Raw genomic sequence first — 24,448 nt, forward strand, 5'->3', positions numbered from 1 at the left:
AAGACACACACAAGATATACTTTCACGCCACAGACTGATTCAGTCTATGTGGAAAAGATCTATAATAGGATGTGGGCAGCCGAGCCAGTATATATTGTAGAGGAGATTACTCCTCAGCTAATAGAGATACTACATGGAGCAGCACAAAAGGCATACCCACATACTCAGCCTCATCAGAAGAGAGGATCTGGGAACATGCCTCAAAACAGTTGGTACGACGAGGAATGCAGAGAGACAAGAACCCAAGTCCAGAAAGAGCTTACACTTGGGATCATCACATATAAGCAGTCTCGGATTGCTCTTCAGCGTATAGTACGTCGCAAGAAAAGGGCATGGTTAGCCAAACTAGAAAAGGATTTATATCAGCTCTTCTTGAGTCAGGACTCACATGAGGCCTGGCGTTTATTTCACGAGCACTCATCGCCTCCGACAATTACTTCTCCTGAGATCTGGGGTCAATGTATAACATCATTATATATGGTATCTGGACAGCCTCCATTACCAGATCCGCTAGAGCCATGCCCTACTACTAGTACTTTCTTTACTACGGAAATGGTGCAAAAATCCATTGACAAGATGAAGACAAGAATAGCATATGATCATGAGGGTTTAGTAGCAGAACATCTGATCCATGCAAGGGATCTACTTCAGAAGTCGTTGCTCGTCTGTTTAATCGGGTCATGTGTGAAGGATTACCTGAATCTTGGAAATTATCTACTATCGTACCTATTTGCAAGTGAGGGGATCCTATGATACCCGGGAACTACCGTACCATTATGGTGGGTCACACACTGACCCGATTGTACGCATCCATTCTAGAACAAAAATTGAGTAGATGGGCAGAGAATGAAGGCATAAGGGCAACAGGACAAGCTGGATTCAGGAGGGGTTATTCCACTTTAGATCATATTCTTACGCTCACAGCCATTATTGAGGAAGGAAGAGCAAGCGGGAAAAGGATGTATTGTTGCTTTGTGGATTTTCGGAAGCTTTTGATACAGTAGCAAGAGCCAGATTGATGCGCAAAATGCAAGAGTTAGGGGTCCCCAAAGAGATTATCTGGGGGATCATGGCCTTATACGGGTCAGTAACTAGTTATGTACGTACTCCAGAAGGGGATTCCGACATTGTTCATTCCAACGTTGGAGTAAAGCACGGATGCCCACTGTCCCCTACTTTATTTGGTATGTATATAGATGAGGTATCAGACTACATTGATAGAGAGGGTGACAGAGGTGCTCAACGTGCAGGGTCATGGATCCCTTTGTTGTTGTATGCAGATGATATTGTATTGATAACAGAATCACCACATGGAACGCAGAGGCAGTTAGATGCATTACATAAATTTGTGGAGGACAGCGGACTGTCGGTAAATTTGGGTAAAACCAAAGTTATGGCGTTTAATAACACACCGCAGTGGGTTAGGAGATCGGTGTTGGGTTAAAGGCCTAAATAACCCCTTTTTGTACATTTTTATACTTTGTCCACGTTCATATTGAGCCGAGACACATTTTTTAAAGGTCACTTATAATAAAAGTGGGAAAACCCAAAACTCACTTATTGAGTTTTCCCCAAAAACGTGAGCTCTCTCTCTCTCTCCCTCTTCTTCTGCTAGCGCTTCCTCTCTTGCTGGCCTTCGTCTCCCCTCTCTGCACACACACTGCACTTCCTCGCGTGCTCTTTCACTTGCACACACCGCCGCGCGCGCTCATCAACTGGTATCAGAGCTCGATTAGGGTTTGCCCCCAAACCTACAAACGTTGAATTTCAGCCAAGAAGGTCAAAACTTTATCGCAAGATTTTGCAATTTCGTCGCCAAAGGACTCGTCCCCGGACACTAGAGAGCTCCCGGCAACCCAAATTGACCTAAAACAGGCTGAAATTAGGTCAAAAACAGGAAATTACAAGTTATGACAGCGAAAATACAGGTTTTACAAATGATGTATTAAGGTGTGGGAATACTTTTGCTAAGTCTCCGCTACCCGAAAACCCTAAAATTGCTGAAAAACAAGCCCTAAAACAGGTGTTTTAAGCAAATTTCAGATTTACGCAGGTTTTTGCAAGTGTTTTTATGGTGCGATTACATTCGAGAAAGTGCAAATTGATGCAATCTACGCACATTTGACAAATTTTGTCGATGTATGACCATTTGTGGCTAAATTTCATGCAATTTTGATGCTACAAATTGGGGCTTTTGCGCTTACATGCTTCTAAAGGCTATGTATTAGCCTTATGTATGTCTTCTGAGGCTAAAAACAACTAAATTCATTGTTTTCGAGCACAAATTCGCTCGCTGAAATTTCCTGCGCATAAATTTCAGAAATTGAATTTTGTGCCCAAAACGTCCTATTTTGCCCCAAATTGCCTCAGTGACCATTTGGAGCTGTAGTGCACATCTCTGTGAGGCTATACTCCAATTTTTGCGCATTTTGCCCAAAAATTCAGCGTATTATCCCTCTTATTTTTGTTACACTCTTCTTGATTCATTACAGATGCAGATGCGAAGTGTGACTAACCCAAGAGGACTCCTGTTCTCGAATGGTCACACCCCTTCGCCCAAAAGACATACCTCTTCGCCAAAAGCCACACTCCTTCGACGACTGGTCACACCCCTTCACCTTACGGATGCGACTCTTCACCCAATGGTTGCAGCTCTTCGCCGAAAGGATGTGTCTTTTCGCCTAAAGTCATGTCTCTTCACAAAGAGACATGCCTCTTCACTGATGACTATTCAATTCCTATAAAAGGAACTCTTGTATCACACTTTCAATCAATCAAACACAGAGTCTTCTAAGTCTTGTTCCAAGTTCAGTTTCAGTTTCTTAAGTCTTGATCATGAGTTTAAGTACTTAATTAAGGATTAGCAACTAAAATCCTTACAATGGTATCAGAGCCATTTTTTTCCGGGACCCGAAGGTTGTGAGCCTCTCACCCTCGCCGCTACTCTCCCCCTTTCCGGAGTTGTATGGAAGCAGAAGAAAAATGGCCAGGACCCATGTCAACATGAGGTAATCTTTTTTCAACCACTTACATAAAGATAAGCAGCAGATGGCAGACAGAGTGGGTGTTGCGGCATACCGGTTGCACTCCTGGAGTAAGTCTCTCCAGCAATAGGTGACTCTTCGCGTGGACGACTTGCGATTTTTCCCATGAAGAGTCGCACCCCCCCCCTTGCGCATCTGACGCGAGCCAGCGCATCCAGGCGGCCCCTTCACTCAACAACTCAAACACTGCAGCCCACGCTAGCAGCGTTCGAGTTTAATACAGCCAACGCAGCGTTTGGGTTAAAATAAAAAGGCCAGCACTGGATTAAAATAAAAGGCCACCCTTTTAATTAAAAGGGTTTTTGGCCGGCCGCCCAACCCAACTCTTAAGTGGCACCCTTTGGAGATTAATTAAACAAAAAAAACAAAAGGCCAACGGCAGCCAGCAAAATGACTAACCAACGCCAGCGTGAAGGAAATCCATCGCTCTCTCTTCTGCTAATTCTCAGCGCCACCAATTCTGGCCATCGCCAGGTACGCACGCGGGCTTGTTCAGAGTCATGGAAGACGATGCCCTCGACGTTCCCGTCAATTTTCTCTCGTACATAGACGAGGTGCCCGAAGAAATATTGCCAGAAAATCCTCCTCAAGCTCCCGAAGTGATAATTATACCAAATACCCCCGAACCAGAATCTGTACCCGAACCGGAACCCGCATTCGAACGGAAGTAATTCTCATTTCGGATTCCCCATCTCCAGTTTCAGTTCCAGAGGAAAGACAGGTTCCCAACTTCATTCCGACACCCGAGCCTGCTCCTGTACCTGCATTACAGCCAGCAGTGTTGCCACAAAATTACCTGGTTTATGTCACTCATCGGCATGCCTCGCGCTCACAGGGCTGGGTGGTGTGGCATATCATAGTTACGTGCGAGCCTCTTCATTTGCCACACTACGAGCACATACTGAGCCGGTACCCCCACTTGGCCTATTCTCTGACGGAGTGTCGCGTGGATTTAGTAAACGACATCATTTTCCAACAGCCTTTAGTTCGGGTTCACAGCGGGTTACAGCTTCCGGACTACACGCCTTTGACGCCAGACGACACACCTCCTATCGACGAGGTGGAAGATATCGAGGATTCGGATCTTGGACCAGATTTCTTAGAGGAGTGGGACGCAGCATCAGCAGCAGCTTCACCCTTTTACGGCAACCACACCTCTCCAGCCTCTCCGAGATATTCCCTCTGAGCCGTCAGAATGTCAGAGACAGGCAGTGCTCCACCAGACGATCCGATAGCCATCCTCAGAGAACAGATGTCCGTCCTCCAGGAGGCCCTCTCCACCGGTCTTGCATCGATGACCGCACGTTTGGATGTTCTGTACACCTTTTCTTCTTCGAGGACACAGCCACCTACCCATTCAGTTTCTTCGGTAGCACAGTCAGTTCCTGAGCAAGTCGACGCTCCGGAACCAGAGGTAGACAATCCTGAATTGAAATATCTTTTTAAGATAATAAACACAGCACAAAAAAAGAAAATAGATGCAAAGTTGCCCGAGCCATACAACGGTCGCCGCGATAAGCGCGTGCTGGACCATTGGCTTTTCAAAATGGAGGTTAACTTTTCAAATATTGATCTCATTGAAAGCAAGAAAGTTGCTTTTGGCTAGCTCTCTACTAAAGGATACTGCATTCCTTTGGTGGCGTCGCTACATCAAAGATGGAAAAATCACCGCTACTTGGAACAAATTCTGGCGCGTTCTTTGCAAGGCTTTTGAGCCTGCAAATGCCGATTTTCACGCCCGGTCTTCTCTCCGCCGCTTGAGCCAAACTGGTTTCTTGGCCGCGTACATCTCAGAGTTTCAGAAATTAACTCTTGAGATAGAGACTCTCAATCCTTCCGACAAACTCCACAGTTTTGTTGACGGACTTAAGCCTTCCCTGCGAGATGATGTCCATAAATTTAACCCTACCACACTGGATGCTGCAATCGCTTATGTTGAGCGTCTTGGTGACAATCGGCGCCCACTCAGAAGTTTCCTTTCTGGTGATCGAGTTTCCAATTCTGCAAGCTCTTCACAACGTAATTACCAAGGACAAGGTGGTCAGAATCAACGTTCTTTCTCAGGAGCTCACTCTTCGAGACAATACTCTACTAGACAAACTTCTTTTCGACCCCAATCTTCTGGACAAGCAGCCACTTCCAGAGCCTCCTCTTCGGCAAATAATCAGAATCGACGAAACAATCGTCCCAATCATAGAAGGAATGGTCGTCGAGATTTTCGACCAAATACGTCCTCTTGACAACAATCCTCTTCATCAGCTCCTTCAACCTCCAACTCCAACCGTACAAGCTTATGTACAATTTTTCATGGAGATCACAAGTGGTATGAATGCCCCAAGAAGACAAATCCTTCAAATCCTCGCCAGAATTCTCACATGGAGACCACAATTTCAGAACCTATCCATAGCCAACCTCCTGTCCCAGACAAAGGCAAACAAGCAGCACGTTGTGTTCGAGTTTCCAAGGTTGTAAGTGCCTTAATGATGAATGCTCGGAATCACGTCACTGCTCCAGTGGATCTTTCGAATCAGGTTCTCAGCCTCCTTGGCTTTGTTGGCAAGCAGCCAATCAATGTTCTTGTGGATAGTGGGTGTTCTACTAATTCCCTCAGCACATCTTTGATTACTAAATTGTGCCTTCAAACTCAACCTAGTGAGACAACTTACCAAGTAGAACTTGCTAATGGTTCCTTCCTCGAGTGCAACAAAAGGATTGAAAAGCTGGATTTTCAGATACAGGATTACCAGGATCAGCTTGGTTTTTCAGTTATGCCTTTGTCACATTACGACTTGATCCTTGGCCAATCTTGGTTATTTCAGTATGATCCAATAATCAGTTTCGAAGATCACTCAATTCGGCTCTTTCACAAGCAACAGGAAATAGAGCTTCGTGGTCTTTTCAGTACCAAACCCATTATATTGGTTTCTGCTTTACAAGTCAAACGGCTCGTTCGAAAACGTGATTGCGCTACTGCCTTAATCATGTTAAGAGATGTTAAACCCGGTGCAGAAGAAGCAGAAGTTAAATCCTCCTCAAATATTGTCTATTTGCAGCAACCCTTCTTTCAACCACATTAGGACTTGTTTCCCGACGAGCTACCAACAACTTTGCCTCCTCGGCGTCCCGTGGATCATCCCATTGATTTGATCCCAGGCCGACCTCCACCAATTCGAGCCCCTTATCGAGTTTCATACTCAGAGTCTCAAGAGATACAGCGGCAACTAGAAGATTTGTTGGATAAAGGTCATATTCGCCCAAGCAAAGTCCCTTTGGAGCTCCTGTTCTGTTGGTCAAAAAGAAAGATGGATCTATGCGTCTTTGTATCGACTATCGTGCTTTGAATAAGTTGACGATCAAAAACAAGTTTCCCCTGCCTCGCATTTTATTTGGTCAGTTACTGGGAGCAAAGATATACTCCAAAATTGATCTAAAATCAGGGTATCACCAAATTCGCATTCGCATTGGTGATGAGTACAAGACAGCTTTTCGCACAAAGTATGGTCACTATGAATTTCTGGTATTACCATTCGGGTTAACCAATGCCCCGGCATCTTTCATGACGCTGATGAACGAAATATTCGGACCATACTTGGACAAGTTCGTGATTGAGTATTTGGATGACATTTTAGTTTTCAATCGAACGATGGCTGATCACAAGGAACGTTTGAAGCTTGTCTTCCAAGTTTTGCGAACCAATGTGCTATACATCAATAAGAAGAAAAGTGATTTCTTCAAGAATCAGGTGGAATACTTTGGTCACATTATTTCTCTCAGTGGCGTTGCAGTCGATCCCAAGAAAATACAGGTCATAGTGGATTGGCCTTTACCGCTCACCATCTCAGATGTACGCTCCTTCTTGGGACTTGCAAACTTCTATCATACCAAGGTCCACAAATTCTCCGACATTGCAGCTCCTTTGACTGAGCTTACCAAGCAGGATAAACTTCACTGGACTGAAGAAGTAGAACAGTCGTTCAAAGCCCTTAAACACGCCTTGACGACAACTCCAGTTTTGGCTATTGCAGATCCTACTCAACCTTTTCAGGTCATGACCGATGCGTCAGATCGTGCTTCTAGAGGTGTTCTTATGCAGAATGAGCCTGTCATTGCTTTTGACAGCCGCAAATTTTCAGCCATACAAATGAGATACCCAGTTTATGACAAGGCATTTTTAGCCATTGTTCATGCTTACCGCACTTGGAAACACTATCTTCTTGGCGCAGATTCCGTGGTGCAGACAGATCATCAGTCATTGACATACATATTTACTCAACCTGTGATGAATCCTCGTCAAGGACGATGGGTTGAGTTCTTGGCAAATTTTCATATGATTATTCAATACGTGCCAGGCCTTGCAAATGCAGTTGCAGATTAAGCCACCTTCCTCGAGCCATCAACTTTGCCATTTCCGGTGTGCAGATGGAAATACCTGCTTGTTTCAAGCATGAGTATTTGACAGATCGAGATTTTGGGGATGCATTTCAAGCTCTTAAATCCTCTACTCCGACTCTTGCAGAGATGAATATGTTTGCAGCTTACACCATTGTCAATGACTTGCTGTATTACATTGATCGCATTTGTGTTCCACACAATACACCATTGCGGAAAATTTTGATCCAAGAACATCATGAAGTCCCTTTTGCTGCTCATCCAGGCATCAACAAGACATACAGATTGTTATCTGCAACATATTTTTGGCCACAAATGCAGCAAGATGTTATCAAGTTTGTCAAAGCTTGTCATTCCTGTCAAACAATGAAGGCTTCTCGACAACTTCCTCGAGGGTTACTTCATCCTTTGCCCGTACCTCAAGAAAGATGGGAAAGTGTCAGCATGGATTTTATCACTACATTGCCTCGTTCTCGAAAAGGCAATGCACAGATTCTCGTAGTGGTGGATCAGTTTTCAAAGATGGCACACTTTATTCCTTGCAAGAAAGCTGCCTCGGCACCAGACGTTGCGCAATTGTTTGTGCAACACATTTTCAGATTACATGGATTACCAAAGTCTATTGTTTCAGACAGAGATCCAATATTCACAGGGCATTTTTGGACATCCCTTTTCAAATCCCTTGGTACAAATTTGTTATTCAACTCAGCATACCATCCTCAAACTGATGGGCAGACAGAAAGAGTGAATCAAATTTTGGAAGAAATGCTTCAACATTACATACAAATTCGATTGGGATCGTGGGAAGAGTATTTGCCACTTGTAGAGTTCGCATACAATAACTCTATCCATTCAGTAACTGGCATGACTCCATTCCAAGCAGCTTATGGGCATACTCCTCTTATACTGACAAACTTTGTTCTTCAACACAAAGTAGCTCTAGCAGATCAGTTGGTTCAAGAAATGCAAGATGTACTTATTCAAGTACGTGATAAGTTGGTTCATGTCCAACAAAAGTACCAGAAACAAGCCAATAAGCATCGACGACATGCAGATTTCCAAGAGGGAGATTTGGTTTTATTATATGTAGCACCTCATCGCTACAAAACTGTGAAATCGGTCTTTCCAAAGTTGCGCCCTCGCTTCTATGGACCTTTCAAAATAATCAAGAAGTACTCAGTTGTCAATTACAAGTTGGAACTTCCACTCTCATGGAGAAAACTTCATCCAACTTTCCACATTTCTTGGCTCAAACAATACATACAAGGAGATTCGCCAATTCCAGACTTATCTTCTTATGTGCCAGAAATTGAAGATGAACATATAATTCTTGTTCCAGAAAAGATTCTTGATGTTAGACAAAAAGAAACAAGACGAAAGATCACAATAGAATTTCTTGTCAAGTGGATGGATCTCGATGAGTCAGACTCAACTTGGTAGACGGATGAAGATATGCAGTAGTACCCAAACCTCCTTCAAGAATTCTTTGAAAAGCGGAAGACTTTCATCTGAACACGGGGTTTTAATGTAAATGGGAGGGAATGTCACGATTGTGACTTGTTACACTCTTCTTGATTCATTACAAATACAGATGCGAAGTGTGACTAACCCAGGAGGACTCCTGTTCTCGAATGGTCACACCCCTTCGCCCAAAAGACATACCTCTTCGCCAAAAGCCACACTCCTTCGACGACTGGTCACACCTCTTCACCTTACGGATACGACTCTTCACCCAATGGTTGCAGCTCTTTGCCGAAAGGATGTGTCTTTTCGCCTAAAGTCATGTCTCTTCACAAAGAGACATGCCTCTTCACAAAGAGACATGCCTCTTCACTGATGACTATTTCCTATAAAAGGAACTCTTGTATCACACTTTCAATCAATCAAACACAGAGTCTTCTAAGTCTTGTTCTAAGTTCAGTTTCAGTTTCTTAAGTCTTAATCATGAGTTTAAGTACATAATTAAGGATTAGCGACTAGAATCCTTACAACTACGACGTCATCTTCTTCGGATGTGAAGAACCTCTTCGACATTAGGAGGTTTGATGGTACAGGTTTTGATCTTTAGAAAGACAGGATTCAGGGAATCCTATTTCTTAAGGATTGCGAAGGGGCACTTGAACAGGTGAAGCCACAAAATATGACAGATGAAGCATGGGTTAGCATGAACAGGAAAGCCGTTATATACATTAAAATGGCCATGACAGATGAGACCGTCATTGATGTGAAAGGTCTCACGACTGCTTTTGATGTGTGGGAGAAGTTAAAGGGAATGTATGAAAATACAACGCCTGTCAACCAGGTGCACTTGATGCGAAAACTTGTTGGCATGCAACTAGATGAGTCCAAGAGCGCGGCAGAGCACTTGTCATTGTTCGCAGGTACTTTGTCGCAGTTACAGGATCCTGGCTTGCCTCCTTTTGATGATAAGCTGAAAGCTATCTTCTTGCTTATGACCTTACCTAAGTCATGGGAAACTTTGGTGGTTTCGTTGTCCAATAACCCCAGTTTGACCTTTAATGGTGTTAGGGGTTCTATCTTAAATGAAGAAATCAGGAGGAAAGCAAGTGGAGAGGGAGGCAGCTCTGCCAACATGGTTAGAGGCAGGACAGAAAAGAAGAATGCTTATGCACAAAGGAGTAAGAGTAAGAGTAAAGAAAGGGGAAATGCAAGCAAAGGCAAGGGTGATGTGACTTGCTATCAATGTGGCAGGAAAGGTCACAAGAAACCCGATTGCAGGTACTATAAATCTGAGTTAGAAAGAAAAAAGAACGGCGGAGACAAAAAGAAAGAGAAGAAGGAAGTCAAGGCAGATGCACAGAATAGCTCAAAGGACAAAGAGAAGGCCAATGTGGCTTCTAGTGTCGTGATTGAGGAGTTGTCAGATGTAGAGGACATCTTGTGTGCCACTTTGTCAGATGATTATGCTTATGACTTTGATGTCTCTCTAAATGTTCATTCACACGACATGCAGATCACCAAGAGTGATCTTATTGATGCTTTATTGACTGTCAATGATGCATTGTCCCAGACTTGGATTGTTGATTCTGGTGCTTTATCCTAAGCCTAGTCCCACCTACAGTAATGGTAGAAGGAGACTGGTATAATGCACATCCACCACCAATGGAAGAACCTGTGACTTATACTCCACCAGAGCTCGCACCAATGTATTATGTGGCTAATCAAGGTGTTAGACCTCCTATGGTCAGACCCATGATTAAGCCAAGAACATGAAAATGTCATAACTGTGGTGCAGATGATCATTGGAAAAATGAATAGCCTCACAAGAAACTTAAGCCAGTTGAATCTTATTACATACATGTTGCAAAAAGGGAGGACACTTCCCGAAAGATTGTCCTAAAAATCCTTTAAACAAGGGTAAAACAGTAGTAAATGTAGTCCAAGTGATACCTAGTAGCTCATCTGAGAGTGAACCGATTGTTCCAATCAAGGTAATCACAAGAGCCCATGCTAAGAAAAAGAAACATAACTCCTCTGATGATTCGGAGAGTACAAAAATTGCCTCTCATCATTTCATGTGACTCCTATCAAGGAGTGTTTCTCTACTTTTGATGCGGGCAAGCGTGACCATGTATACCTTGGAAACAATCATGCATGTTCCATTGAGGGTATTTGCACTGTGCATCTCTCCATAGATGGCACAAATGAGCTTGTCTTGCATGATGTTCGATATGTGCCGGGAATCAAGAAGAGTCTTCTTTCTGTTGGTCAGATGGGTATGCATGGTTACAGCATCTTGTTTGAGAGAGGGTCATGGAAAATGTCTAAAGGCTCAAGGCTGATTGTAAAGGGCACAAAGAAAGGGACACTTTACTACATGCATGGAAAGGCAGTGTTGGGCAAGTTTATTGCATTGGCTGAAATTAACTCTCACATTGAGTTGTGGCACAAGAGGCTTGGCCATATGAGCCAAAAGGGTCTTTCTAAGCTTTGTACTTTGAACAAGCTTGATGCTAAAGGCACAAAGCTTGACTTTTGTAATGAATGTCAATATGGCAAGCAAGTAAAGCGTTCTTATTACTCTGGTGTTTCTCGTAAATCTTGTGTGCTTGATCTTGTACATTCCGATGTATGTAGCATGCCTACTAAGTCTATGGGTGGTGCATGTTATTTTGTCTCCTTTGTTGATGATCATTCTAGGAAAATTTGGGTTTATTTGCTTAAGTCTAAGGATGAAGGCTTTGCTGCGTTTAAGAGATTTCATGCATTTGTGACCACCCAAACTGGTAGAAAGCTAAAATGCTTGCGTACAGGCAATGGGGGGGAGTACACAAGTGCTGAATTTAACAAGTTTTGTGAAAATTTGGGCATTAAGAGGGAGCTTACTGTGCCATACAGCCCTTCTTCTAATGGTGTGGCTGAAAGATTCAATAGGACACTTTGTGAGAGGGTGAGATGCATGCTGTCCACAGCTAATCTCTCTCATGGATTTTGGGGAGAAGCTTTGAAAACTGCAGTGTCACGTGACACATCCCAACCCTATGTGTCCGTGGACAAGCTACACCACAGCAGGGTTCAGTCAAAAGTCTAGATTAGCAGTGATCTGGCACTTTTGTGAGTCTATTCGTAGACCGTGCATGCCCAGTCACTTAGCAATAGATGCATATCCTCCGGTTGCACACAGCATGATCATCGGAATTCCCATCAGAATCCATTAGCATCAGTTAGGGGAATTTTCCAGTGCATTTAGCCTATTTTTTTTTTATTGGTATTTTCACTTATTATTTGTAAGTGACTTTCCAACAAAAGTAGGTAGGGCAATTTTGCTAAGTTAATATATAAGCAAACCCAAGTTAGCACTAAATGGCAGAAGAGGCAGCAGGAGCACCTTGCTCAACAGGCAACTTCTCAGCAAGACCAACCCCCGCGACTACTCTGGCGTTTTCTCCACAGAATACCTAGCGTTTTTGCATCAGATCAGCCTTGGCGATTTGTGCACAGCAAATCAGCCCCAGCGTCATCACGACACAGCAGATCAGCCTAGCGTTTTTGCATTTGCAGAACCCCGACGACAGAAGGACCAATTTCAGCCCCATGGCGTTTTTGGATTTCAGCAGCAAATTAAGACCGGCATCATTCACCTAAAGTGTAGCAGATTCAGCCCGTAAAGACCATCAGTTTTCAGCCCTAAGAAACCTCATTTTTCAGCCAAGAGAACGCAGCCAAAACAGTCATTTTCAGCCATTGAAACAATCCCGAAATTCAGCGATTAGAACATCTCAGATTTCAGCCATCGTCGTCGTCGTCGTCATCGTCGTCGTCGTCGGCATAGACCAAGTTGCATAGTCCATTGCATACGCATTGTACACCTTTGTGCAATCAAAGAATAGACCACTATCGCCGACGAGAGTGGGGACTTCGAAGGAGGGTTTCACAACCTCTCGGGTGTCGTATCTCTTCTCTCTCCTTCTCTCAGTCTCATTCACTTGCACGCACAATATCCACTCACTTTGTTCGTGACCAGAGCACTCTACAAGACGGAAAGCTCTCTCTTTCCCTAAGAACTAAAAGGAACCTTGAGCAATAAAGATCACTAATCTTGAGAAAATACAACATTCATTCCGTTGCACCTAACATGCAGTGCATATATGCAATCGATCCTCTCACATGTCTTTGAAAGGTGACATCCCTGAAGAGGTTTGGTCTGGCAAGCCTCCTTCATATGATCACTTACGCATTTTTGGTTGCGAAGCTTTTGTGCATGTTAGACCTGAGTTGAGGAGTAAACTAGATGCGAAGTCCATTAAAGGCCTCTTCATTAGATATGGTGAAGAAGGCGAAATGGGTTACAGGATTTGGTTACCTCAGCTCAAAAGGGTTGTACGCAGCCGGGATGTTTTTAATGAGGCAAGGCTGCTTCAAAACAATTGTGCCTCAAAGCATGACCATAAAAGGGTGAAATTTCAGCATGACCAACCACCTGTTAGGCCTATTTTTGACCCTCAGGATGCACCACAAATGGCTGAAAATGTAGATGATCCAGTGGTGTTTGAGCCAGATGATGTTGGACAGCAAATTGAGGCTCCTGAAGGACATTTGCAGCCAAGAAACAATGCTGAAAATGGTGCTGAAAATGATGTACAGCAGCCCATTGTTGATGATTTTGTAGTGCCACCTGATGTAAACCCATTGCCGGATAATGTGGATCATTGGGTGAGGCGGTCTACTCGTCAAAGACGGCCTGTGAGTCGATATGACCCCTCTTTGCATTACATTATGTTGACAGATGAGGGAGAGCCTCTTACGTATAGAGAGGCAAAGACATGTGAGCACAGCGACAAGTGGGAACCCCAAGTATAAGGCAAGGCTTGTGGCAAAGGGATATGTTCAAACCAAGGGCATAGACTTTCAAGAAGTGTTCTCTCCTGTTGTGAAGATGACCACTTTGCGTCTATTGTTTGCCATTGTGGCTGCTCTTGATTTGGAAATGGACCAAATGGATGTACATACCGCTTTCTTGCATGGTGATGCGGAAGAAGAGCTTTACATGAAGCAACCCGAGGGTTTTGTTATCCCTGGCAAGGAACATTGGGTATGTATGCTCAATAGAAGCTTGTATGGGCTGAAACAATCACGTATATACTGGTACAAGAAGTTTGATCGCTTCATGCTTAAACATGGTTACAAAAGAAGCCATGCAGACCATTGTTTGTATACCAAACGTGAAGAGGATGGCAGCCCTATCATTCTTGTGCTCTATGTAGACGATATGTTGATAGCTGCAAAGAAAAGAAGCATTGTTGATGCTCTTAAAGGGCAGCTGAAATCTGCGTTTTCAATGAAAGACCTTGGGGCAGCTTAACATATACGTGGAGTGCGTGTTACACGACAAAGAGACAAGCGCCTATTGTATTTGTCGCAAGAAAAGTACATTGAAAAGGTGCTGGACAGATTTAACATGGCTGAAGCAAAGCCTCTTGGTGTGCCATTACAGCCATATGTTAAAATCTCCGAGGATGATTGCAAAGGAAGAAGCCAATGACATGCAAAGTGTGCCTTATGCTTCAGCTTGTGGTTCACTTATGTATGCTATGGTTGCTACTAGGCCTGACATAGCTCATGCAGTGGGAGTTATGAGCCGGTTTATGGCTAATCCAGGCAGGTTGCATTGGGATGCAGTGAAGTCCATTATGAGGTACTTGAAAGGGACTAAAAACAAATGCCTCTGCTATGGTAAAGGACCAATGGAGTTGAAGGGATTTTGTGACTCTGACATGGCTGATGGTGTTCTAGATTGCAAAAGATTGTTGCATTGTCTATAACAGAGGCTGAATATATTTCAGCCACTGAGGCTTCCAAAGAAGCTATTTGGTTAACACGTCTATGCAGTGATTTTGGTTTGCCTGCCAAGGCACCTATGCTTGGTTGTGATGGCCAGAGTGCCATGTGTCTGGCAAAGAACGCCATGTTTCATGCACGCACAAAGCATATTGATATGTGGTATCACTTCATATGAGAAGTGCTTGAGAATGGCCTTATTACATTGGTTAAGGCCCATACATCACAAAATCCAGCCGATGCTCTCACTAAGTGCTTACCCAAAGCACAACATCATCTATGCATAGAGATGGTGGGAGTCACGTAGCTTAAAGGCACCATTTATGCCTTTAAGTGGGAGGTTGTTGGGTTAAAGGCCTAAATAACCCCTTTTTGTACATTTTTATACTTTGTCCAGGTGGACACATTTTTTAAAGGTCACTTATAATAAAAGTGGGAAAACCCAAAACTCACTTATTGAGTTTTCCCCAAAAACGTAAGCTCTCTCTCTCTCCCTCTTCTTCTGCTAGCGCTTCCTCTCTTGCTAGCCTTCGCCTCCCCTCTCTGCACACACTGCACTTCCTCGCCTGCTCTTTCACTTGCACACACCGCCGCGCGCTCATCAATCGGCACCTACATTTGCATATGGCCAGGATACAGTAGAGTACACAGATGCATACACATACCTTGGTGTGGTATTTACAGGACCGAAGTTTACTCTTAAGAAAGCAACGGATGCTAGATTGTCCAGAGCCTCTGCGGCCTTGGGAGGGTTGGCGAGGACGTGTTCACAGTGCAGTTTCAGGAACCACGAACAAAACTTTGGCTCTTTGATATTGTGGTGGCTTCGGCTATGCTTTATGGGGTCCAGATTTGGGGACCATCTGTGGATCAGGATAATTGGAAGTCAATGGAGAGACCTTTGGTATCTATGATTTCCCGAATGATGAGAGCCAAGGCCTCCGTACCACACGCGATTACCCAGGCGGAACTAGCTGCCCCTCCGATAGAAATTGAAGCTCTTACCAGATCAGTGTCCTTTATACATGGTTTGTGGGATACAAATAATTGCCGATATACTAGATTGGCCCTCGAATCCTCTTGACAATTAGCAATGAAAGGAGATACATCATGCTGGTATGCGCAACTGTCCTCATGGTTTCAGAGATACGGGTTCAGTATGGAAAGATTACCCCCCTTCCAATACTCTCTTGAGGCTCCATCACTGGCAATCACACGAACGGAGATTAATAAAATCATCCGCCAGGATCTTATACAGTTGGACACTAAGAGGTCATGGGTAGATGGGAATCAAAGGGTAGACAAAAGGCTCGCGGGAATACTAGTAGAGGATCAGGAGGAGTAGTTGTACTTTACAAGGAGGAGTTCTCTATATTGCATATGCTACTTTGCACCTTCTAACTCCCCCCCTATGCTAGTCCAAATGGACAGTCACCATATGTGATTATGGATGAAGATATAATGCAATACTCGAGATTGAGAGATGTCTTGTTGGTTGGGGACTTTAATGCAAGGACAAAATCTTGTCAAGTCTAGAGAAAGAGAGAGACTCTCTCTCTCTCTCTCTCTCTCTCTCTCTCTCTCTCTCTCTCTCTCTCTCTCTCTCTCTCTCTCTCTCTCTCTGGTGTGTGTGTGTGTGGGCACGCACTAATAAGAAGAGGAAAATGGTATAAACTTTCTATCACCCAAGTGTGGTAGATTGGTTATGCCATTTCCCTTTTGAATAACAGGTCTTGAGTTCAACTCTCCTCGTCGAATAGATCTTTAAGATCTCTTGGGATAGTTTCCTACGACGATAATATTCTCTTCTTCTTCTTCCTCTCTCTCTCTCTCTCTCTCGTGCTGCCATTCATCACTTTGTAAAGCTGAGGTAAGGAGGCGTTGTTGGATTCCTGCAGCTGACTTGTCGGGCCTTGATCGATGCTAATCCTTTCCAACTCTTTCAAACTTATGCACTCATGGCGTTTCAAGACAAACTATAGAACTCTATCGCATTCCTTTCTAACCTCAAAGACGAGAAGTGCATACCTCTGTAGAGCTCGTATGCTCCCATCTGTTTCTTTGTTGTCTTTCTTTGTTCTTCCTCATCAAACTCTCCACAAATCTCCAACCATTTAGGATACCCGGACAAACTTTGTTTACCATCGCTATAATATTAGAAAGTGGAAGTGGTGCATTTGTGAATGAATCCTTTGGGTACATTAACTTGTCGATCCACAATGACACTCTCCATTACTTCTTTTTAATTAATCCCTTTTATGACATTTTATTGCATTTCTTTAATGGCATGTCACAAAATATCAACACAAAGCTAAAATGTGTTAAGCCTTCTTAATGCATGTGTAGATGACAAAGAGCTTGGGATTCTCATGTCAAATTAATATTCACATCTAAAAACTTGGGTTTTCCATCACCAGAGTAGGCCTTTGCTAGCTCTACCAGTTAGGAAGTGTATAACAAAAAACTTCCATGTAAAGTTCTATTACTTCAACATAAGGAGTTGTGTGTAATTTATCATTTTTACAAAATGGTTGCCTCATTTTGTCAAGATTTTGGATGCAAACATAGTAAAAGAATATGAAAAAATAGAACAAGTCAAGCTATATATTTCAAAATATCCTTGAAATTTTCATTTTCTATGTCTCAATTAACATGACACTTCTCAAAATTGGGTCCAAGTTTCTCTATATGGTCCCTTGTAAGCCATTTTGAGCTCTACTTGGTGTATAATCGAAGTACTTTCCAAACTTTCTACAACTAGCTTATCTTGCCCTTTGAGGTGCATGCACTAACTTTGGAGATGGGTGAGACAACGATAGACTCAAACCACAATTAGCAACACTATAAAAGTTTTGTTACCAAACCTAGGGTTAATGTCATACTCACCCAATATTGTACCACACATACTCAATTGTATTCATGGAAAGGTAATTGTCAACGATGTTGGTGGACATAACCACCTTGTACCCTGAAAAAGGTGCAAGCTCCAAATTAATCCTTGGTTATATGATGCTGGCAAATAGTGAAAAATACAAAATGGTAAGACACAATCGGCTAGCCAATAACCAACAAGACTATAAGGCCATAAAAAAGGGTTTGCCACATTCACTTAACTACTATAACAAAAGAATCTTTTTTTAGGGTATGAGCCCTCAAGAGTTTTGAAGGCACTAGACGTAATCCAAATCATAAGGCGTGCAACAAGCACTATACATGATACATTACATGTGAAAGCAAATTGCAATCATCATATAGCAATTCATGTCAGTTCTCCACATACTCATAATGCTACATGGTGGTTTTTGTTATCACTTTGAGATCAAGTGGCCATAAATTAGCACACATGGGATGTACTAGTGTGAGAAATGTTTCATCTCATACTCAGAGTGCTACATGGTGTTTTTTGTTTTCACTTTGAGATCAAGTGGCCATAATTAGCACACATGGGATGTACTAGTGTGAGCAATGTTTCATCTCAAAAGGCCTACACACAATTGTTTCTACACATGTTTGAACTCCTTCACATGCTCTTAAGAGGGTTCCCATAGACCTTTTAAGTTGAAGGGCCTCTAAATCAAAGAGGCCCTCTTATCATGGTAGAGCATCCTCGAGAAGGAATCTCTTAAAGGTCAAATATAGTGTTCCATTTGCCAATCCAAATATCAACCACCAAGTAACTTGTTGTAGGAGGTCAAATGATCGAGGTGACTTTCTTACAGTCATTTGGAAGGGTCTTTATGCTTTTAGCACTTGTTTGGTAACGTAATAATAAATAAAAGTTTCCTTTCATAATATCTCAATATTTGGTAGTGGTAAGCTTCCAAATTAGGTGTACTTGTACATTTAATAGTGCAAATTGTCTACGTAAATTTCATACCAAGGAGTGTCCCAAATTTTCTAGAGAAAGACCCTATCTTTTCCATGAAGATAAGTGGGTTTGTGACAATAGCTTTGGTTGTCAAAAAGCAGCAATTTATATTCTAGACATAAATTAAGTACAAGAATATGGGATTTTTCTCATGTGGCTATTACCAATGTTTGTATAGCTACACACTAAGGATATGTTGTTTTGATAGACTTTGGTATTTTAAATTTATACTTCAAAATAGAAAGTATCAAACCATTAAAAAGACTAAGATGATATTGGACACAACCATCAAATACTAAAATTGCACACATATGAGAAAACTAGCTTTCACAATGTGGCTTTATAGGCATGTGGAAAACTATCAACACATAGCCAAATGGTAGAGGCAGCAAAATAGTTCATCTAAGCCACAAACCTATCAATATTCAATTGACAACAATGACCAAGAGAAGTGAAGGAAAAGGGAAAAAGAGGGAAGGAAGGGGGACAAATTTTATTTTTTTCTAATTGCAAATTTGACCACTCCACACAGCGTCCACATGACAGCTGAGTGGTTTAGGTCATTTATTCAAAATGTTTGGCCGCTAGGTCTTGGGTTCAATGCCCACAAAGGCTTAGCCATGTGAGGCTTTGAGTTTCCTTTGAGTTGGGGAATTTGAACCAGATTCTCCCTAATGAGGTACACTTGTCCTAGTATGTTTGTTGTTATTGAGTAGAGTACAATCTTATCTATATAATGAGCCTTCTTTTCAAGAAAACAAAAATATTCCATAGTTACATTGTTAATTCTATGGGATAGTAGGTGCTATATGACTTAAGGAAGAATGGTTATATAATACGAATACATGAAAAAATTCACAACAATCAACTTTTAGTAAAAATTGGCAACGGTGAATTTTTGTATATAGGCCATAACTTGAAATACAACATCCCCTACCCCTTAGAAGCATGCGAACCTGTTTGAAGCTTTTAGAGTTGACTATATAGCACTCTAAACTCCACTAGTATGATGTTTAGAGTGCTCTTATTACTCCTATTATAGCCAAAAATAAGATTTGTTATTTGACACAATTTAGGTTGAACAATTTTCAATAAGCACATGGTTGAAGCTTACATTAGGCGTAAGTGTGGTATATTTTAAGAGAAGGGCAAGATCTTTCCCTTTATAGATTGATATTGCATTAAAGAATTGGAAGCATAAAAATTTTCACGTGGATGAGGAGAGGTTTCCCAAAAAAGGAGAGGCAAAGGAAGAATAGAACACCCTAAGCAAAATAACACTATGGTTTTTGCAAGTAAAAAACTAAGGTAGTTTCACTCTGCCATCTCTCTTTTCTTATTTATAGTGTTGGTTGCAACACACACTATTAGATTGAGAAGACCTCAAAAATATAGACTGGTCACATTGGTAGATAAGAACTGGATTAGGTATGAAAGGCAAGGGATGTCATTGAGACCCCAAGCCTAGCTTGCGGGATTATCTCTAAAGAGAAATCCAAAATGGGAATGGTCCAAGTCCAATGTGAATGGAGCTTTGAAGATCCCAAGGTAGATAAAATAAATTTTGGGTGGAGAGTTGTGGATATGCCAATTGTTGGGTTTGCTGGCCTGTGTCTATCCGACCGTCACTAACTCACTTACAGTTTCTTTTATCCAACTATATAGATAATACATTACGTGCCATACACACTAGCTCAATATAGTGTGTGTTGTGTAGGAGGGCAAAGCTCACCCTCACATGTGTCATACTCTCTTCTCTCTCAGACTCTCTCTTTTTGCTCCTGCACTCGATCCAACAATTGGTATCAGAGCTTTGGCTTCGCAACAGATGGAGTGCTACAGAGAAGTGAGCTTTCGGCTATGGTGAGCTCGATTTCAGTGGAAGCTTGAGATTGGTGAGCAACCACTAGATCTCTACTCGTGGAAGCTTGAGGGACATTCCAAGCTTGAGAGGAGGGTGTATTGCAAGTATGTATGCTTTTTTGCAGCCATACTTATTGTAGGAAGAATGCATATTTTCATTTTCGCAAGTCATTTTTGGGCTCCAAAACAGTGTTTTTTGCGTAACTTTTGCATACGGAATGCGATTTATGCAAGGTTAGGGTGTAACCTGGGGTTTTTGCATGCTCCGGTTGCAATGGTGATATCCATTTTGACTTAATTTGACCTCTAAAATTTTTGCAGTAGTAATTGTTTATTGTGTGTTGAGGATTCCACACATGGTTTGCTCTCAGATGTGGCAGTCGTATTGGCTGTAAGTTTGCTCACAGGTGGGAGGATACGATGTATATCTATGTGGTCCGGTGCTCAGAGAGTTGGTAGCACTTGTTTGAGGTCCACTTGCGGCCACATATAGGATATGTGGTAGATATCTTGCGGTTGCCAATTTTACTTGCCATGTGAGACACTTGTAGGATACTTTGACACCTTTGTGAGCTGAATATTCAGCCAATTAGATTTCTATTTTCATGCATACAGAGGGATGAAATTCTCAGCCATACATAGCTTTACAGGTGCCATATTTTTGGCAGTGGTTGCATCTCAGATTTTGGTCATGTATGCATTAGTTTTTGGCATAGTTTTCTCGACATCAGACAGTATACACAGGTTATCTTCTACGAGAATTTTTGCAGTGATTTTGGAGCTTTATGCACACAGATTTTATGCATTGAGAGCTTGGCATGGTTTAGTGTCAAGGTCGTTAGCAAGCTTGCTCGACTAGATTATTTTATGCACGGTTGATTTCAGAGTTGAGATTTGATTATCTTTTCTGATCTGCCATACGCTATGGCTATTGAGTACATTCTTTTGAGAGCGTTTCTTCATGCGATTTGACCACGATTTTGGTTTCCTCCTAGAGCTCTCTTCGGGTGGAAATTTTTTGGCATATTGCTTGCACTTTTTTGGCGTCTGTTTGTGCGCAAATCCTGTGATTAACAGTAAGGACTATACGTTATTTGTGGATACTACCATCGTACCCTTTTGTGGAGCCATATTTAGCTTGTAAGACAGCCCACGCCATTTTTGTCGGCCATTTCTGAGACTTGGTCTGGAAGATAGCCATTTCTGAGACTTGGCTATACATTTGTTGCATATCCTACGTTGAGAGGGTCGTGGTGAGGTTTTCTTGAGCTGGGATATTCTCAAATGTGGAGATACTTTCGGTGATACAGGTAGTCGGAGATCCCCCTTCGTGACCTCACCATAGGATATGTATAGAGAGGACTAGGTGCTCGTTATCCATGATGGTTTTTGGTATGTCAGTTTGACAGTTTATGCATAGCTAGTACTCTCATTTGTTCTTGCTATTTGGTCAGAGATACCCTTTTATGTGTTGGTTACATTTCTTGGCACTTTTGGTCTCTGTTTTGGTTGGGATTTGCTCCCAAAAACAAAGAAGACTCTGCCAAAATTTTTCCAGAAATTATGGGCTTATAGTTTGCCAAGATGTCGCTTAAAGAGCGTGATGTCTATGACATAAAGAAGTTTGATGGCCCAAACTTTGCTCTTTGGAAAAACCAAATGCAAGATGTTCTTGTCCAAAAGAAGCAAAAGCTGTCTATCATGTACAAGGAAAGAATTGAGCAAATGGGCATACTCAATTTCAGTGGGATGAGCTAAATGAACTATGCAAGTCTACTATTAGATTGCATCTTGCCGAATCTATTTACTTTTCCATGTTGGAATGTGACTCTGCTTACGTGGTATGGCAAAAGCTATGCAATACCTATGAAAAGGATACGGCTAACAATTAAGTTTTCTTAATGCGAAAACTGTTCAACCTTCGTATGTAAAAATCTGCTAGTGTTGCTAGCCATATCAATGATTTTGACTCTTTATTTGTTCAAATACGTGCGCAGCGCATGAATATGGATAATGAGATGAAAGCTATCTTTTTGCTTTGCTCATTACCTCCATCATTGGATATATTTTGCACTACGATAAGTAACTATGCACCTAATGGTACACTAGTGTATAATGATATCACTAGTTCTCTTTTGTATGAGGAAATATGACGAAAGTTTATGGGTAGCTCGCATCATGGCGAAGCTCACTATGTGCAGAAAGATGGGAAGCAAAGAAAGGGTCGTGCTACGCAGCGTGATGCAAGTAAAGATGGCAAGAGGGACTCATCCCATGATAGGTCAAAGTCTCGTGGACGTTATAAAAATATTCATGAATGCCATGATTGTGACAAATATGGTCACATGAAAAAAGATTGTCATACTGTAAAGAAAGAGGATGCAAGAGAGATACACAAGACAAGCACACACCACACAGAGATGGAAAGCTTCTTCTTCTTCTCACAGAAAAGAGAGTACAAAATGACTAAGTGCTAAAGCTGAAACGTAGCACATATGTACATGCGGTCACTAAGTGTGAACACGCTAGAAGCGTACTAGGCTGGCACTATAAGTGTAGTCCAGCTGTAGAATCATTGGCAGAGATCCTCCGTGTCGGTCACCTAACGCGCCAGTGAGTAAATGCCGTAAGCGGCCAAGACCCGTAGTGGATGCCAGCTCAAGATGTAGAGCTCGACATCTCAACACTCCCCCTCGAGCTTTGCATGTCGCAGAGTCCAAGCATAGTCCGGAAACGTCGAAGCTTCTCAGCTCCGAGGGCCTTTATAAAGATATCCGCTATCTGCTCCTCTGTGCTGACGTAGACCAAGTCGATGTCGCCCGCCAACACTCGCTCTTGAACGAAGTGGTAATGGACCTCTATGTGCTTGGTCCTGGCATGGAACACTAGGTTCCTCGCCAACTGCATGCTGCTAAGGTTGTCACAATGGATGACAATCTGCTGGTCCACCTGCACTCCCAAATCCTCAAGTAATGTGTGTAGCCAAGCTACCTCGCACGTTGCAACTGCTGCACCTCTGTACTCAGCCTCTGTGCTCGATAAAGTAACCGTAGGTTGCTTTTTGCTGCTCCAAGTACCAGCAGCACTCCCAAAAGAGAACATGAAGCCACTCGTAGATCTCCTATCAACAATGCTACCTGCCCAATCTGCATCTGTATACCCATACAATGCTAATGGCGCATTTGCTGCATAGAAAAATGCGTAGTCAAGAGTCCCTTGCACATACCGAAGTGTGCTTCGTACTCCATCCAAATGTGGCTTCCTCGGAAGCTGCATGAACTGACTCTCCAAGCCTACTGTGTAGCTCAAGTCTGGCCTCGTGATAGTCAAGTAGATTAGACTACCCACAATCTTCTTGTACATCTTGACATCCTCAACAACATCACCCTTCTCTACACTCAGCTTTCCATTCACATCCAAGGGAATAGAAATTGGCTTACAATCAGCCATACCATACTTTGACAACATGTCCAAAGCATATTGTCTCTGTGGTGACAGCCATACACCCTCTGGAGTCCTGATCATCTCAATGCCAAGAAAGTAGCGCAACTCGCCCAAATCTTTCATTTCAAACTCCTGTTTGAGAAGACCCTTCACATGGTCAATCTCCATAGCATTGTCACCCACAATAATAAGGTCATCTACATATATGGTAATGACCACAATCCCCACATCACTCTCATGTACATAGAGTGAATGATCAGCATGAGCTCTCCTAAACTCAATACTGACAAGATACTTGGCAATCCTGCCATACCATGCTCTAGATCCCTGCTTCAAACCATACAAAGCTTTGAGAAGTCTGCATACATAATCTGGGTAACCTGGATCGACATAACCAGGTGGCTGATCCATATACACTTCCTCTTGCAACTCACCATTCAAGAAGGCATTCTTTACATCCATTTGATGCATAATCCATCCTCTAGATGCAGCCACTGCTATGACAGCTCTCACAGTCGTCATCTTTGGCACTGGAGCAAAG

The 24,448-nt window shown here is 42.5% G+C and overlaps 1 long non-coding RNA gene across 1 annotated transcript in view; it reads right to left on the reverse strand.

Annotated features, from left to right (window-relative positions):
- The window catches only part of LOC147429538 (uncharacterized), a 73,901-nt gene extending 56,993 nt beyond the window's left edge, over positions 1-16,908 (reverse strand). The window contains exon 1 of the long non-coding RNA XR_015185877.1: positions 16,761-16,908. This is a non-coding gene — a long non-coding RNA (uncharacterized LOC147429538). The remainder of the gene's footprint in view (positions 1-16,760) is intronic.
- Between the last annotated feature and the right edge of the window lie 7,540 nt (positions 16,909-24,448).

This window comes from Adiantum capillus-veneris, chromosome 22 (genome assembly GCF_014529385.1).
Source record: "Adiantum capillus-veneris isolate H3 chromosome 22, ASM1452938v2, whole genome shotgun sequence".
Lineage (NCBI taxonomy): Eukaryota > Viridiplantae > Streptophyta > Polypodiopsida > Polypodiales > Pteridaceae > Adiantum > Adiantum capillus-veneris.